General features: G+C 36.4%; 1 protein-coding gene across 9 annotated transcripts in view; it reads right to left on the bottom strand.

The window, feature by feature from the left end:
• Positions 1–18,026, bottom strand: part of LOC126210177 (uncharacterized) — a 59,754-nt gene that overhangs the window by 41,593 nt on the left and 135 nt on the right. The window contains exon 1 of one of the 9 annotated variants that reach the window (XM_049939337.1): positions 14,405–14,550. The exons of the other annotated variants lie outside the window; for them this stretch is intronic. The gene's annotated coding sequence lies outside the window, so the exon portion shown is untranslated. Of the gene's footprint in view, positions 1–14,404; positions 14,551–18,026 lie in introns of those variants that run through there. 9 annotated transcript variants of the gene reach the window in all.

Raw genomic sequence — 18,026 nt, 5'->3', positions numbered from 1 at the left:
GGTAATTTTGCATCTTGCATTACAATTTATATGATGTATTAACAATTTATTATACAATATGCATCTTTACTGTTTCTTTTCTTTTGAAATTGCCAAACTGTCTGGCATGAATTCTTCAATTGAATAACAGTATTTTTCCATTAGTTTATTAAATAACAATGTTTTTAGTGGGTCAAACTCTATATTTAACAGTTTTGTGTTATTTAATTTATTGTAAATTTTTAATCCCTTAAACAATGGTGTTTGAGTGTAAAGTTTTAAATTATGAGAGCAAAGTTTGAAACTGTGTCTGTGATGAGTACTGTAATTGTGGTTGAAATGAAAATTGTCAAGTGAGTTTTGATTTTTATATATGAAAATAAAAGTTTTGTTGATGTGCAGAGAAGTAGTGGTTAGTATTTTTTTATTTTTTTAATAATGGGTGACATAATGCTCTTTTTTGGACTAAACACATTTCTTATGATTCTCTTTTGAAGAGTAAGTAATCTCGGGCTGTTCATTGAGTTTCCTCAGAAAATTATTCTGTATCAAATCTCAAAGTAGTTGTGGTAGACTACCTTCCTGGTGTCCATAAGTGTGGAACCAGATAACATATTCATCACATAAGCTAGGCTGTTTAGTTTGTTAGCTAAGTAGTTTACATGCGCCTTTCATTTTAAATTTTTGTCAAGATTTAGGCCTAGGAATTATACATAACTTGCTTCAATCATTTCCTGATCGCCATGCACTATTTTTTATGGGAGAAGCTGATGTTGTTTTAGCACTGAACTGTACTAATTGTATTTTTGTGACGTTAAGTTTTAATCCATTATGCTGAAATCATAATTCTAGGTTTCCCATTACATTTTCCACAGTACCATGAATTTGTTCTAAATTGTCATTTACAGTTAAAATCGAGGTGTCATCTACAAATAAAATGGAGTGAACATCAATGCTTAAAGGTAAATCATTTATGTATGGCAGGAAAAGATGGTGTTGTTGTTGTGGTCTTCAGTTCAGAGACTGGTTTGATGCAGCTCTCCATGCTACTCTATCCTGTGCAAGCTTCTTCATCTCCCACTACCTAATGCAACCTACATCCTGAATCTGCTTAGTGTATTCATCTCTTGGTCTCCCTCTATGATTTTCACCCTCCATGCTGCCCTCCAATACTAAATTGGAGATCCCTTGAAGCCTCAGGACATGTCCTGCCAACCGATCGCTTCTTCTAGTCAAGTTGTGCCATAAATTTCTCTTCTCCCCAATACTGTTCGATACCTCCTCATTAGTTACGTGATCTACCCATCTAATCTTCAGCATTCGTCTGATCTCTTCTTGTCCAAACTATTTATCATCCATGCCTCCCTACCACACAAATACTTTCAGAAAAGACTTCCTGACAAATCTATACTCGATGTTAACAAATTCTCTTCTTCAGAAACCCTTTCCTTTCCATTGCCATTCTACATTTTATATCCTCTCTACTTCAACCATCATCAGTTATTTTGCTTCCGAAATAGCAAAACTCATTTACTACTTTAAGTGTCTCATTTCCTAATCTAATTCCCTCAGCATCACCCTTCTTTCAAGACACTGTCCGTTCCATTCTTCCAGATCTTTTGCTGTCTCTGACAGAATTACAATGTCATCGGTGAACCTAGAACTTTTTATTTCTTCTCCATGGATTATAATTACTACTCTGACTTTTTCTTTTGTTTTGTTTACTGCTTGCTCAATATACAGACTGAATAACATCAGGGATAGGCTACAACCCTGTCTCAGTCCCTTCCCAACCACTGCTTCCCTTTCATGCCCCTCGACTCTTATAACTGCCATCTGGTTTCTGTACAAATTGTAAATAGCCTTTTTCTCACTGTATTTGACCCCTACCACCTTCAGAATTTGAAAGAAAGTATTCCAGTCAACATTGTCAAAATCATTCTCTAAGTCTACAAATACTAGAAATATGGATTTGCCTTTCCTTAATCTATCTTCTAAAATAAGTCGTAGGGTCTGTATTGCCTCACATGTTCCAACATTTCTACGCAATCCAAACTGATCTCCCCTGAGGTTGACTTCTACCAGTTTATTGTCTGTAAACAATTCATGTTAGTATTTTGCAGCCGTGACTTATTAAACTGGTAGTTCGGTAATTTTTACATCTGTCAACACTTGCTTTCTTTGGGATTGGATTTATTATGTTGTTCTTGAAGTCTGAGGGTATTTCGCTTGTCTCATACATCTTGCTCACCAGATGGTAGAGTTTTGTCAGGGTTGGCTCTCCCAATGTTGTCAGTAGTTCTAATGGAATGTTGTCTTCTCCTGGGGCCTTGTTTCGGCGTAGGTCTTTTAGTGCTCTGTCAAACTCTTCACACAGTATCATATCTCTCATTTCATCTTCATCTGCATTCTCTTCCATCTCCATAATATTGTCCTCAAGTACATCGCCCTTGTATAGACCCTCTGTATACTCCTTTCACCTTTCTGCTTTCCCTTCTTTGCTTAGAACTGGGGTTCCATCTGAGCTCTTGATATTCATGCAAGTGGTTCTCATTTCTCCAAAGGTCTCTTTAGTTTTCCTGTAGGCAGTATCTATCTTACCCTTAGTGAGATATGCCTCTACATCCATGCTTAGCCATCCATGCTTAGCCAATTTGTACTTCCTGTCGATCTCATTTTTGAGACATTTGTATTCCTTTTTGTCTGCTTCATTTACTGCATTTTTATATTTTCTCCTTTCATCAATTAAATTCAATATATTTTCTGTTATCCAAGGATTTCTACTAGCTCTTGTCTTTTTACCTACTTGACCCTCTGTGTTGCCTTCACTATTTCATCCCTCTTCTACTGTATTTCTTTCTCCCATTCCTGTCAATCATTCCTTAATACTCTCCCTGAAACTGTCTACAACCTCTGGTTCTGTCAGTTTATCCAGGTCCCATCTCCTTAAAATCCCATCTTTTGCAGTTTCTTTAGTTTTAATCTACAGTTCATATCCAATAAATTGTGGTCAGAGTCCACATCTGCCCCTGGAAAAGTCTTACAATTTAAAACCTGGTTCCTAAATCTCTGTCTTATCATTATATAATCTATTGAAACCTTTCAGTATCTCCAGGCCTCTTCCATGTATACAACCTTCTTACATGATTCTTGAACCAAGTGTTAGCTATGATTAAGTTATGCTCTGTGCAGAATTCTACCATGCAGCTTCCTCTTTCATTTCAACACCCATTCCATATTCATGTGCTATGTTTCCCTCTCTTCCTTTTCTTAATGTCGAATTCCAGTCACCCATTACTATTAAATTTTTACCTCCCTTCACTATCTGAACAATTTCCTTAACTAATCATACATTTCATCAATCTCTTCATCATGTGTGGAGCTAGTTGGCATATAAACTTGTACTACTGTAGTAGACATTGGCTTCATGTCTATCTTGGCCACGACAATGCGTTCCCTATGCTGTTTGCAGTAGCTCACCCGCACTCCTATTTTTTTATTCATTATTAAACCTACTCCTGCATTACCCCTATTTGATTTCATATTTATAACCCTGCATTCACCTGACCAGAAGTCTTGTTCCTGCTGCCACCGAACTTCACTAATTCCCACTATATCTAACTTTAACCTATTCATTTCCCTTGTTAAATATAAGGCCCTAAAATTGAGCCTTGTGGGACCCCTGTACAAATCTTTTTCCAGTCCAAGAATGATTTTTTTTCCATTTGAATTTAGAATAATTCTCTGTTTTCTTTCTGACAAATAAAATTTGAACCACTGCAATGCCCTGTCCACAATCCCATATCTCTCTGACTTGTGTAGAAGTAGCAAGTGATTGACTGCATCAAAAGCTTTGGTCAAACCACAAAAAATACCTGTGACATTTTTACTCTTGTCTAAAGCAGAGCTTATCTTTTCAGTGAATTCCCTGATAGCATTTATTGTATTTTTACACTTTTGAAAACCAAATTGATTTTAACTATAATATTGTTTTCTTTATGAAAGTTTTCAAGATGTTTTGCAACAGTCCTTTCTATCACATTAGTAAAAACTGGCAGGAGGGAAATAGGGCAGTAATGTACCATATTATCTGGTGAGCCTTTCTTGAACAATGGTCCTATTTCAGCATAATTTAACACATCCGGGATACATCCTTCCTCAAATGACTGATTAATAATTTTAGCCAATGGATGAGAAATAATGTTATAAACAGCCTTGATTACAGTGGTTTGAATTTCATCCCACTGAGCTGATTTCTTATTTTTCAAAGACACAATAGCATTTTCTACATCTTTTGAGATAATTCTTTTGAATGTTTTAGGGCTTGCATTTTGTTTTATATTTACAAAGTTGACATCTACCTTGACCTGGTGAGCTGTGATAGCTACTTCTGATTTTTCCACATTTATGAAGAAATCATTGAAACAGTTTGACATTTGAAAAATGATTTATAATTATATCATTTTTAATTTTTATTTGGACAATTTCTTGGCACTTGTTCTTTACTCCCAACTCAGATTTGCTTTTGATTTATTTTCTTGCTTACTAATATATAGCCTGTACAACTTTTTCGAATGTATTCTTATATGTCTTTACATTCCCCACAAAGTAAGAATTTTTTTTATTTTTTAAATCATTGTGAAGCTGTCTTTTCCTGGCAATAGAAACTTTTATTCCTGGTGTAATCCAATTTATTTTATTGGCCATTCCTTGCTGCCAGGCTTGAGGGGGAAAAGTTTATTTGAAAACATAAGGAAACAATTTAAGAAAGTTTTGAAAGCTTTTTCACTTGACACACTATTATCTAGAGGGCAGCTTGTAGTTCTTAGTTTGTTAGAAAACATATTTACATTCTCTTTGCTAAAGTTCCTTTTCGAAGCTGCCATTAAAACTAACAATATTAAGAGGCACAATGGCACTGATGGAGCAGTACATATAATGTATTGACATGTGGTACTATGAAGCACGGAAGTGATATTACATGATGGAAGTGAAGATTACACTGACTCTCTTACAGAAGACAAATGCAGTGCATAAATGTTGAACATTCAACTTGCTACAGTGACTATTTTTATGTTGTTTTGTTTGTATATTCAGATTCAAAGAGCACAAGTCTTTATTCTACACTTGCTTGTTCATCTTCCAAATTAATGATTCAAATAAAGACATATTTCAAATATTTAAAAATATTAATATTTTGGTGGAAGTCAAAGATAACTCAATTTTATAATTATATTAATATAAATAATACTAATCAGTCTGAACTTTTCAATTTTACCCATGCATTACAGCTTTAAAGTGGGGGCTTCAAGAATATATCTTTCTGAACTATTCAAGAGAATACATTGATTAGTTTTGTGTCTCTCCTGAAAAAAAATGCTAAAACTGAGTTGCCTTTCTCTTGCATCAGACCCTTCAGCTGCTTTTGCATCACTTTAGGAGTAAATAAATACTATTTTTTTCTTACAATTTGATTTTGGGCAACAGTTATCTAAAAATATGTAAATTACTTCATACACTATTTTTCCCAAATTCTTATTATTTATGAAGGTAGGAATTTTCATTTCACTTGTAAGTGTATAGAGTCATGTGCTCCAAAAATCTCAAACCCACTAATAAACTGTTGCTGGAACATAGATCTATACTGATTTAATATGCTGTGTCCTTAATTTAGAAATCTGTTTGAGTTTACTTAACAACCGGAAATTTATGAACTGACTGCATTTTCTGTAATTATTATTTATTTTCTCTTATTTACAAATTCATTGTAGCTGTCACTAGAAAATTACATATCAGTTGACATTGGCAGATAGCAGAAAATATACAATACTTACAGTCAAAGGCACACATTTTTCTTATTTATGAAAATGTTATAATGTGGTACCTGATGAAACGGAAATAATTTAAAAATTGTTTTAATTTTTTATGTATAAATGTACCAATCAATACTGCTTGAATTTCGCTTAAAAAGGGAGAACATGTTTAGTTACTATTTAAAATGGTGTATGAATTACTGAAACATACAGGCAAAATTTATTTATTATGTTAACAGCAAAAAAGGTAGCACAAACTGTGCGTAATAAGTCTGAACACATTCATATCAAAATCAAAGCAGATCTCAATCAGTATACTATAAACTGAGGTAATGTGAGTAAAGTGCTTGGGAAACTGTTAATGGCACCATAAGTGCAAAAGACAAGCTAGATACACATGAATACCTCCACCAAATAGCAACAAAAATTACATGATGTGTGAATTATTTATCCAGTATTTTTAAAAGATTACCAATAACCTACTGTACCACTATAACCATACTTCCAGCAACAAACAGGTCAATTTTTCCAACATCCAGTAGGTGAACAAGAGGTATTAAAAATCTTAAGAGCCACAAGATCTTCTTACTCAGGCAGAAATAATTGTATCTTAGATTGTTTATTTGAGAATTTTTTGGTGAAAGTTGCCACACTCATACATAACGTGATAAACAGTTCAATAAACAGAGGGTGTTTACCATAAGCTTTAAAGTCCTCAAAGATAATTTCAGTCTTCAGGAAAGGAACACACATGACATAGACAATTATCATCATGCTTCTAACAGCTATATTTAAATTGATTGAACTAACATTAACAATGAAAGCAGCATTTCTCAGTCAAATGGATTTGTTCACCAAACATCAGTTTGAATTTCATAAAAACAGTACTGTTAGTTATGCACTTTTCTGTTTGCCCAATAAAATTCTTAAATCCTTCAACCAATAGGAATTTTTCCTCTAGACTTTTTATTGGCTTTGATATCATTTATAATTCACTGGCGCTTCAGAATCTAGATTCATATGGTATCAGAGACACAGCAAATCTACAAGTACATCTATGCTCTACAAACCATTGTCAAGCAAATGGCACAGGATATATCCCATTGCAGAAGTTATTACAGTTTTCTTCCCATTCCATTCACATATAGAGATTGTGATGAATGGTTGTTTAAATGCCTGCAAGAATGCTGTAATTAATCTAATCTTGTCTTCACAATCCCTGTGGGAGTGATATGTACAAGGTTGTAGCATACTCTTAGAGTCATCATTTAGAGCTGGTTTCCGAAACTTCATAAGTAGACTTTGTTGGGATAGTTTACATCTGGCTCCAAGAGCCTTCCAGTTCAGTTTCTTCAGCATGTCTGTGACACTCTCCGACTCATTTTGTATACGACCCGGGACAACCAGGAGATCCGGGAAAAACCCAGGAATTTTTTCATCCAGGAGAAAACCGGGAAAAACCTGGGAATTGTCTAGAATTCCAGGAATTTTTCATTGTTTTAGTTTTCAGTTAAATTTTTGTGATTTTGACAGGTAAGAACCAATACACTAACAAAGGATATTACTGTATCCCGCTACTGCTGAATAATACTATACCAACAAAACATGAATGAGAGAAAAAAAAAACGAAAATAAAATTTAAGTTGCAAAGGAAATGTGCTGTATACAACAAAACAGTGCTCATACAAGCGTCTGCCAACAGCAAAGTGCGCCAAAGGCTTTAGGAAGACTATGCAATGCTTTATAACAACAAATTGCCTCTGATGAGTGTGACGAGACAACTGCTTAAATTAGATTAGTTTGATCTGTTGCGGGTGGGCTCTTGAGCATGTGCAGTTGAGTCTCGTATTAGTAATGCCTTCTCCTGCTTCTGGTTACAGAGGTGTGGCTGGGCACCACTACTTAATATTGCCCCAGTTCGGAAATATAGTAAATTGGGGCTGAAGCACAGAGCAGTCTGAGTTGTGATGGGGAGTCTCCACGTGACCTGTGATTTTGTTGTTTCCTCTTCGTTTATTGCTCTCACGTTAAGTGATAAACAAATCGATTGTTGTGGCCGGGAGCTATCAAATGAATTAAAATACATTAGTATGATTACAGAAGTCTGAAATATGTTATTAGTTCCAGATTTTATTTCCACCTTTCTGACAGCCAAGAATTAATCGCCTTACAGAACAATTTGGCTTAAAATTAATCTTTTCTGCTGAGGCTGTCAATTTATTTGGAACGAAGTGTTTAATTTCACATGAATGGCTAGTTTCAACTATTCACTGCATTTCAAGTGCATGTATGGCATCATGGCATAATAAAGAACCAAACATGAGATAATACAGTACTGGTACTCCAAGAAAATTTACATACGAATGTGCATTTTCAGCTGAATTCTGTGTTTTAGTATGGTTCACGAAATTCTGGTGCTCTTGAAGTATCATCTGATGTCTTGTTTCTTTTATGACATATGCAAGATCTTTTAATGTTTTACACATACAAACATATGGGCTACCTGCATCATCGTAGCTGTGCAAGAGCAATGACGCCTGTTATCTGGCGCTCTCTTGCAACTGTTGAAACGAACCTGTTTCTAACAGGTTGCGGGAAAATATTACGAATGGTGGTTTGAAAAGCGTTACATTAAAAGCAGATTTCCTTTTATGCCAGATGAACTATGTGTGAGAATGTATGATGAATTTCTTAAATCACAAAGCGTTTGACTCTCATTTAAAAATCAACTCATTGAGGACAGCCATTTAGAAGAATTTCGAGCCCAGAAGATCAGACATTTACATCGTTATTAAAAATTCTACTGGCACATTTGTGTGATGTTCTTAAAGTGTAAGATGCGACAAAAAAGATCAGCATTATATGCGGAAGCTTATCTTCTCTTCCAGCTTATTAATGTGAATGCTATGTATATTAATTTAAACCATTAACTTTTCTTATTTGTGTGTTCGTGCTACTGAAGAGTGATCTTGCTTTTGGCATACTACATCACGTGTCGTCTGCTGCCATCAGCTGGCGAAATCATGTGACATGAGCTATGACTGTCTTACAAAAGTGCATTGCAATCTCGATTTCAAAGTTTTGGAAAGTAACATGCGGCGTTTGGTGAAATTCAAATTTATACATTCATAATATGAAAATATGCAATGTACAAGCCAGTTGAAGTGGCTGTGCGGTTCTAGCTGCTGCAGTCTGGAACCGCGAGACCGCTACGGTCGCAGGTTCGAATCCTGCCTCGGGCATGGATGTGTGTGATGTCCTTAAGTTAGTTAGGTTTAACTAGTTCTACGTTCTAGGGGACTAATGACCTCATAAGTTGAGTCCCATAGTGCTCAGAGCCATTTGAACCATTTTTTTGCAGCGTACATGTTGCTGCACATCAAAGGTCTTTCAAAACGTGTTTTCCCCCCTAGTTCCATTTTCTAAAGTGCTGGCAAATTCTATTCCGGTATATAGGCCTAAAACATAAACATTCAAAGGATTGATGAGTTTTACTGTACCAAGGAAGAGTATACTGTCACTTAACACAGAAAAAATGTATTTTCATGGGGGGGAAAGTGTATTTTTAACCGGGATATCTGGGAAAAATCCGGGAATTTTTTTCCTTGTCCACGTATACACCCTGCCACTGAACACACAAACCTGTAGCCATTTGTACTTTTCTTCTCCATATATGTTCAATATCCCTGCTTAGTCCTATTTGGTATGAGTCCCACACACTTGAGCAATATTCTAGTACGGGTCACATGAAAGATTTGTGACGTATTTTAGTCTGACTGAATTTCCTCAGTATTCTGCCAATAAACCAAAGTCTGCCACCTGCTATAGCCACGGCTGAGCCTCTATGATTACTGCAATTCATTTCCCTACAAACTGTTACACCAAGCTATTTGTATGAGTTGACCAATTCCAACCAAATTCATGGTTTCAATCCTATCTCATCAACCAAAAGCCCTAACATACACCAACCAACTTCTATTAAACCTCCCCAGCATCTCTCCTGTGTTACCTGCAGATGATACAAATTTGTCCTTTCAGTCTGACTCAGTTCTGCAATAAAAGTACAAGATTAATGAGACAGCCAATAGGCTCCTCTTCTGGCTACAGGGGAGTAAGTTGTTGCTGAACACAAGCAAGACAGTTAATATATTCTTATGTCCATTCAGAAAACATCCTGCCTAATTGGAGTCCTTAAAAATTCATGGTATAGAAATAAACAAGTAACAGAGACATTTTTGTGGGTGTGGACTGATAGTAGATTTCAGAGTGGAATTATGCCATGCACTCAGAATTCTCAAGCAATCATGTGATCTAACATTCTCAAAACTGGGTATCATGAAGTTAAACACTCAATAGTGACATATGAGATCACTGTTTGGACGACTGTTCACAGAAATAATTTAATAATTTCCTTGTAGAACTCATGCTAATAAAAATAATGAGAAAATACTAATGCAGCTAAACACCAGTCCTGCACTGATGAGTCAAAAATACTATGACTACCTGCTTAATAGGTTGTTTGTCCATTTTTGGAACAAAATACATCACTGCTTCTGTATATCAGGAATCCAACAGTTTGGTGGTAGGCTTATGGAGGTATGTGGCATTAGATGTCTTTGAACAGGTCAAGTAATTTTTGTAAATAGTGGGCCACTGATTTTTGCGTGCAGTGATGGCGGCTGATAGTGCCCCGAATGGGTTCCGTAGGATTTACATCAGATAAATTTGGTAACCGAGACATGAATGTGAGTTCATTTTAATGATCTTCAAATGACTGTAGCATGATTCTGGCTCTGAAACATAGACAATTATACTGCTGAAAGATGACATTTTCATCGGGGAAGACATCGAGCATGAAGTGATGCAGGAAGTTCACAGCAGTCAGCGTGTATTCAATTACTACAACAGGTCCCATGCAAGTGGAGGAGAATTTCTCCCATAGCATAACACTGCTCCCACAAGCCTGTGTCCATGGTGCACTGCACGTTGTGAGCCAACATTCATTTCAATGACGGCATATGTGTAGATGACAATTGGCCTACTGTAGCAAAAAAGTGATATACTGAAAGAGTCAACACATTTCCAATGATCAACAGCCAAATCCCAATGGACCTGGGCCCATTGTAATCATAATTGATGATGTTGTTGGGTCAACATGTAAACACATAGGGGTGGTCTGCTGTGGAGCTCCATGTTCAACAATGTATGATGAACAGTGTACTCCAAGACACTTGTGCATGCACCATCATTGTGCTCTTGTAACGCTACCGCCCTTAAACGGACATGCGTTAGCTGTATAAAGCCTGTACTGTAATAAGTTCATGGGCTTCACCTTATAACCAAGGATTTTAGTACATAAATTGACCGCGTGTACCTAATAGAAGCAAGATCGGACTTGTAATCAGTCAATAACTACAGTGATTCATCAAGTATATGTAAAGTATAATTGCTCGTTCGCATGGACAAGAAGTATACACAGTAGATGCTACCTATAATTAATGATTCGGTCGCCAGCCTACTTAGGCAATGAGTGAGCTTTTCCTTGTACAAGTGGGTGCATGTACAAGCATAGTAACACGTAGTAATGATGCGTTATATGGCAAAGTTTGGACCCGGAAAAATCCACTGAACTAAAGCTTTCTCTTTTTGTACTAATTTGGACGAGCTAAATTCACACAACACCACACAGCAATGATTATTACGAACTGCCTTTCGTATATTGATCAGACTGAAATCGGGCATAGATTTTCCTAGAGTGCACAGTTTTGAAAACACACATACAATGTCACTATTGAAATTGGGAAAATAACACTAATACACTTAGGTTCAATAAAGGACTTAAATTTACTGGTCAAATATGTATCAGCACATTTCAAGGTTTGAAAGAATGAACAAGAGAAGGGGGGGGGGGGGCCTGAAACTGTTATGGTCGTTATACTGACACTGTTAAGTACTAAAAGGCAAATTAACACTCAAATTTATCAATCAATGGATAACTACTCTTTTGTCTTACTTCTGAATAATTTAACTGTCATTAGTTCTGTCTCAAGTTAATTAAATAGCATCGCTAATTCAAAAAACTCTCTTTCAGTTTAGTCATACTTTTGTCTTTTACCAACATTTGTAATAATTTACAGAACTTTTAAATTTCTTTATAGCAAAAGTTTGACTACTGATAATTCTCATTTACACTAATTATAAACTTTCAGTTCAGGATACTCGGGTTGCACAATACGAGGTAAGGATCCTGTCTAGGTCAGTGATCAGGATAAGTCATGGCTAAGGCAATTCTGGTAAAAGTCACGTTATTATTGAACCGTTAGAAACATTTTCGACACTGGTCCACACAAATACACTTCTAAAGAGGAAATAAATGTTTGACCTGTGCAAGTCGGTGCGGCGGTTGGCGGGCAGCGAGGTAGCGGGCAGCACGGCACACATACAAACGCGGCTAAGGCTCATGCTACATAGGCACTTTCCATCTTCTTAGCGTCGTAATCTTTCCAATTTTGTGCCTCAGAACATAGCCATGCCGAGTAGTCGTCGGAATCGGTTCATCCGAGGCTCAATGGAATCCACTTTTCCTGAGTAGCCGCCTCGGTACAGTACGTGTTCCTCTGACTGATTCACAACTCCGACTCTTACTGATGCTCGCCTCCGACTGACTACTGAGCCCGTTGTGCCGAACCGCGCCCAGTGTGCGTTTTCCCGCGCTCGCCTGCCTCCACCTTTTCCCGCTCCCCTACAGGTAGGGTATTCACCACAGGTTTTCTACTACACATATCCTAATGCATTACCTACATATGGACCAAGTGTTTAAATTACAATTTCCACATTTTACAATAGTTTTATCATTAAGTACACTTTCTTTTGATTATCACATCATTTGAAATCTAACATAATTAATAATATTCATTTCAAAAGTTACTCACAGTTTCTTTAACATCACGAAAAGAGCAAGAAATTAAATCAACCATTTTTCACACTAATTTAGAGAAATTCATAAAAAAAAAAATTATTATATGTACAGTTGTCGTTACACTCTTTCAACAGAGATGCCACAGATCTCCATCTATCCTTCTTTACAGAGCAGATAAGTCTCAAAACCACTCACTCTGTGAATAAATGTGGACATCCAATGATTTAGCACCTAATCGCAGTTCCATTGTCTTCTACCTCTTTCTGTAGACGCTCACGACAGTGCCACATGAACATTCACCCACGTTTGCTGCTTTTGAGATACTCATTCACAAACTCTGCCTAATAATAATCTGTGCTTTGTCGAAGTCCCTGGAACATTATCAGGGGAGAAACTGGCAACACACAGGAAAATCACTGCAACATTAATCTGCTTAAAAGTGGAAACAAAATTACTGACTCGTGCAGAATAGCTGAGGTATTTAATGCATGTTTCACAGATGAAGCATGTAATCTGACAGAGAAACACCAAAGAACAGCTTTTGAAAACAGAGACCAGCACAAAACTTATTTCAATGCAAGAACATTCTTTTTGTATCCAACAGATGAAGAGGAAATACTGAGAATTAAAATAAAATTTTCTCTGGGCATAGACAATTTGTAACAGTGCTAACTAAGCCTCTAACTAATCTCTGCAACTCCTCATTATTTACAAGTGTTTTCTAGAAAAATTAAAAATGGAGAAGGTAATATTTTACAAAAGGCGCATTACATTCAAAGAGAAAAATATTATTGCAGTAAGTACCCCACACGGAATCAGGAAACACAAGAGAACAGACATTGACAATTTTGATTTTGTGAATGAACCCTTGACTGCAGTAGACCAGAAGGAACATGTATGAGCAATATTTCTGGGCCTCAAAGAATCTTTGATATGATAGATCACAACTTACAGCTTCGAAAATTTGAATATGTATGTATTAGGGAGTTGGTACATGAATTAGTGACATCATTCCTCAAAAGCAGAAAGCAGATAGTAGAAATCACACACCAGAAATAGAACACTATATATACCTACCATTATAAATGATAATAAATTATGTATGATGTGCCTGAAGGTTCAGCTCAGAGCTGTTCTTGATATTTATCAATGACCTAGGCTCATCCAGCAACTACTAGAAGTCTACAAAATTTTTAGATGACCTGAATGTATTGATAAAAGGCAAAACTGCTGCAGAACCGCAATGTAAAATAGTAAACTGCAACTCATATTTTGCAGAATGGTTTACCACTAACAATCTTGTTGATGATGCAGAGATAACTGTCACAGTGGACCTTTATACCACACAAAACAAACATCTATTAACACTTCCCTCCCTATATATCTCTTTGGTAAACAATTATAAATGGTAAATTTCACAAAATTTCTTAGAAAACGGATTCAGGGAAACATGAAATGGAACATACATATCAGTTACATAAGTTAGAAGATAAGCATGATTTACTAGGCCATAAGAATACCTGTACTGGGTGTACAACAAAAGAAACAGTAAAAATGTGTGTTATACCCAAGCAAAATGACTGTTGTGATATGGGATAGTGGGCAACTTACCAATTAGAAAAAGCTGTTTCACAGTACAAAAAGAGGATGATAATAGTGATTGAAAATGCAGTTCTCAGATACTAGCACTGACCTGCCTGTACACTCCTGAGGTATTACTTATGTTAACAAAATTTCAGAGGCAAAAGAAAACTTAGTATGTAAAACTCAAGCAGCTCAACAGGCAAAAATCGGATCTTCACAGTGAGTATGCAGACACAACACTCAGACAAAATGGACCACTGCAAACTGGGAAAAAACTTTACAATAAACTTCCCCACTACATCAAGACAAAAAAGAAATATAAAAATTCAAAATGGCTCTAAAAATACTTTTGCAAGATAAATACTATTTTACTGTAAGTGAATATTGTTGGCATAAATTTAAACTATTTCCCTCTTTCCTTTGTGTGTATAAATCGCTTTTGCTGTATAAACTGTACTATTATGTTAATGTTTTATATTATACTGTTTTATTGTACTGTGTACATGCTTAAAATTATTTACGGTATCGAATTAATTTTACTGTTGAATATCACTTATTTAAAAACGTGTTTTAAGGCACAAAAAGCCATATTCTATGTCAATGATTTAATGAAATGATGCTTAACAATTTTCATTCCACAAGATTTACTTCATATAAGCTTTGACAGTTTTTGAATTGATTATAATTCTTACTCAAAATAGTATTACTTTGTTTGTTGTAATGTAGAACCAATGAGAACAGAAAGCAATGGATTTCTGGGAATATAGCAGCTACACTGTTATCTACAACTACCATTAAAAGACTATGCACTTGACAGTATGTGAAAACTTAGTGTATTAAAAAAAGATTTTATCAGTTTTACAGACACACATTTTATCAATTTTACAAACAGACTTGTAGTTAAAATGTTGCTGCAGTCCTCAGTTAGAGTGGGGTAACCTACCGTAACACATGGTACAACTTGTTACTATAACAATACAATCCCTCATGCATTACTTTTTGATTCTTGTGTCATATTATGTTGATTCATGAGAGCAGCAAAACTGTTCAAATGAGAGGAGAAAGACATCTAAATTGAAGTATATAAACATGAAATAAACTTTCCATCTGCTTCATCATACAAGGTATGTTCGAAAAATTAATTAGCTACATTTGAAAAATCTTTATTAACAGCATCTGTACAAAGGGTTGATATTCATGAAAACCCCCTCCATGACCATATACAATTTTTCCCCCGATTCTTACATGCCCGTAATATTCTCTCAAATGCCTCAACAAGAATACCCTTACTGCTGTTGTCACAGCCACTTTGATAGCCCAATGCTGTCAAAATTGTGTATTTTGAGCATGTTCTTGAACTTCGGGAGCAAGAAGAAATCTGCTGGAGTAATGATCTTGACTATAGGGTGACTGCAGTACCTTTGCCATTTTATGCTTTGCTGGGAACTCATGGATGGAGAGAGATGTGTGGCTGGGCTCAGTATCATGAGGCTGCAACGAGATAGCAGCAGTGTCTTTCCATGCATCAATGACACTATTCCACAATATTTCCAGAACTCCTATGTAGTATGTAGCATTAAAGGTCTAGCACTGAGGTACAAACTTTTCAAGACCCACACCCTCGGTGTTGAAAAAGACAATTTAAACCTGCTCATACCAATCTTATTCTGCACTACTACAAAAATGATGGATTGCTGCTCATTGTAAAGATGAACCATTGGGTTGCAGACAGGTACAACAGAAAGACTGCCACACAATACAGCTTTCAGCCAAAAACTTCATCGTCCAATAAAACACACACACTTTCACAGTAGCAAGCACACCTCACACATGACCACTACCACTGAGAGCTCTGACTAGAGCTGTCATAGCTACCATGAACAGCTCTGACCGCAGCTGTCAGTGGCAGTGGTCATGTGTGAGGTGTGCTTGATTCTGTGGCAGTGTGTGTGTTTTCTTCAGTTATGAAGGTTTTGGCTGAAAGCTGTATTGTGTAACGGTCCTTTTGTTGTATCTGTTCATAGCCCATTGGGTCATCTTTACAAGAAGCAATCTATCCTTTTCATAACGCTGCAGAAGAAGAATAGAATAAGCAAGTTTAAATTGTCTTTTTTGACACTGAGGATGTGGTTCATGAAGAGTTTGTGTGTTTTCATGCTGAATAAGACTTTGGCTGAAAGCTATAATGTGCAAACTCTCTTCCCCTGAGCCTGTCTGCAGCTCCACAGGTCATCTCTACAGTGAGCAGCAGTCTAACCTTTTCCTAACATTGTTAATATTTCAGACTGAAGTTTCCACTGTTTAACCTTATACTGTTTTGAGGGTGACAGGGAGTGTCATTTGGCACTCTGAACTTCATCTCTGGGTTATACTGAAATGTCCATGTTTCAGCACCAGTAATGTTCCTTCAGCTAACTCATGATCAGCATTCAACTGGCCTTTTGCTAATTCATAAATAGTTTGGGGACCAGCTTAATGCACATCTTTTGCGTGTTTAATTCCTTCAAAATGATATGCGATGCACAATGGTTTCTGGGACACTCAGAGTGTTAGCTAACACTCATTTGATGGTCAGCATTCAACAACCCACACACATGAGTCACAGTTTCATCAGTTTGACTAGCTGGTGGCCATCCAGAGTGGGGAGTCATCATCCACCCCTTCCTGACGTCCCCCTTAAACTGTTTCATCCACCTTGTAACTTGCACTTATGGAAGACAAGCCTCCTTGTTAAGCAGTTTATGACTTTCTGCAGCTTTTTTGCTAAGTTTTGTGCAGAACTTGACTGTCTAACATTGTTTGAAAGTACTTCCAATACATGGTCTTCAAATAGAAGTGCTGTAAATTAGCGAACCTGACAGCACCAGTGCTTGGAGCAGACTGACCTAGTGTGTAGTGTAAAGCTGAAAGTTCCCCCACCCCCTGCTAACTCAAATGGCCCAAACATAGTGCAATCAGTTGGGGAATGGCAAAAAAATATATTTCATTACCTTTTCGACATTCTCTGTATAACAGAATTCATTCAATAATTCATGCACCATGTTCTATAAACCCCACATAAGGCAGAGCAATCTTGGCAGGTTTTGGATTGACAGAGCCATTGCAAACTACTATTGTAATCTATATTAAGAAACATTTAACAATAGTCTAATCTGCGCACACTGATAATCACATTTATTGCTTTAAATACTTGCTAGAAATGGTGTTACTTCAAAAAATTGGCCATTGCGCTACTCAGCTGCTGTTTTTAAGTCCTATTTTGTGGTAAACATTTGTGTAGCTCTCCTGATTTTGGTCAACACTGTCAGACTGTATGCTGGAAAAGCTAAAAGTGTGTAATGTGAATGTTAGTATTAACTGAAATTTACAAGAAATGAATGACTAGGAGCATATGTGTGAAAATTGCTAGAGACTTCTAAAATAGTTTGGTTATGAACTTTACACTATAATCTTATTGCACACTTTTGTTAAATAAATACTTTTATGCCTTATTTAAAGAGCCACTTAAGATTTAGCCATAGAATAATATTGAATGATTGTATGCTAGGAGTACTGTACTCGGGTCAACACAAAGAGAGAGATTTTTAAGTTCAAAGCAGGCAAAACTGAGCTCCTTTTGTTAACTTATACATTTGCTGGCGCCACCCCAGTATGCCTCCCTGCTTTACCATTGGTATGAACATTGATTTATCAGCAGAAAATGTGTGTACTACCAGATATTATAAAAATAT

Source organism: Schistocerca nitens, chromosome 10 (genome assembly GCF_023898315.1).
Source record: "Schistocerca nitens isolate TAMUIC-IGC-003100 chromosome 10, iqSchNite1.1, whole genome shotgun sequence".
In the NCBI taxonomy this organism is placed as follows: domain Eukaryota; kingdom Metazoa; phylum Arthropoda; class Insecta; order Orthoptera; family Acrididae; genus Schistocerca; species Schistocerca nitens.
This window is presented reverse-complemented; position numbering and strand designations above follow the sequence as displayed.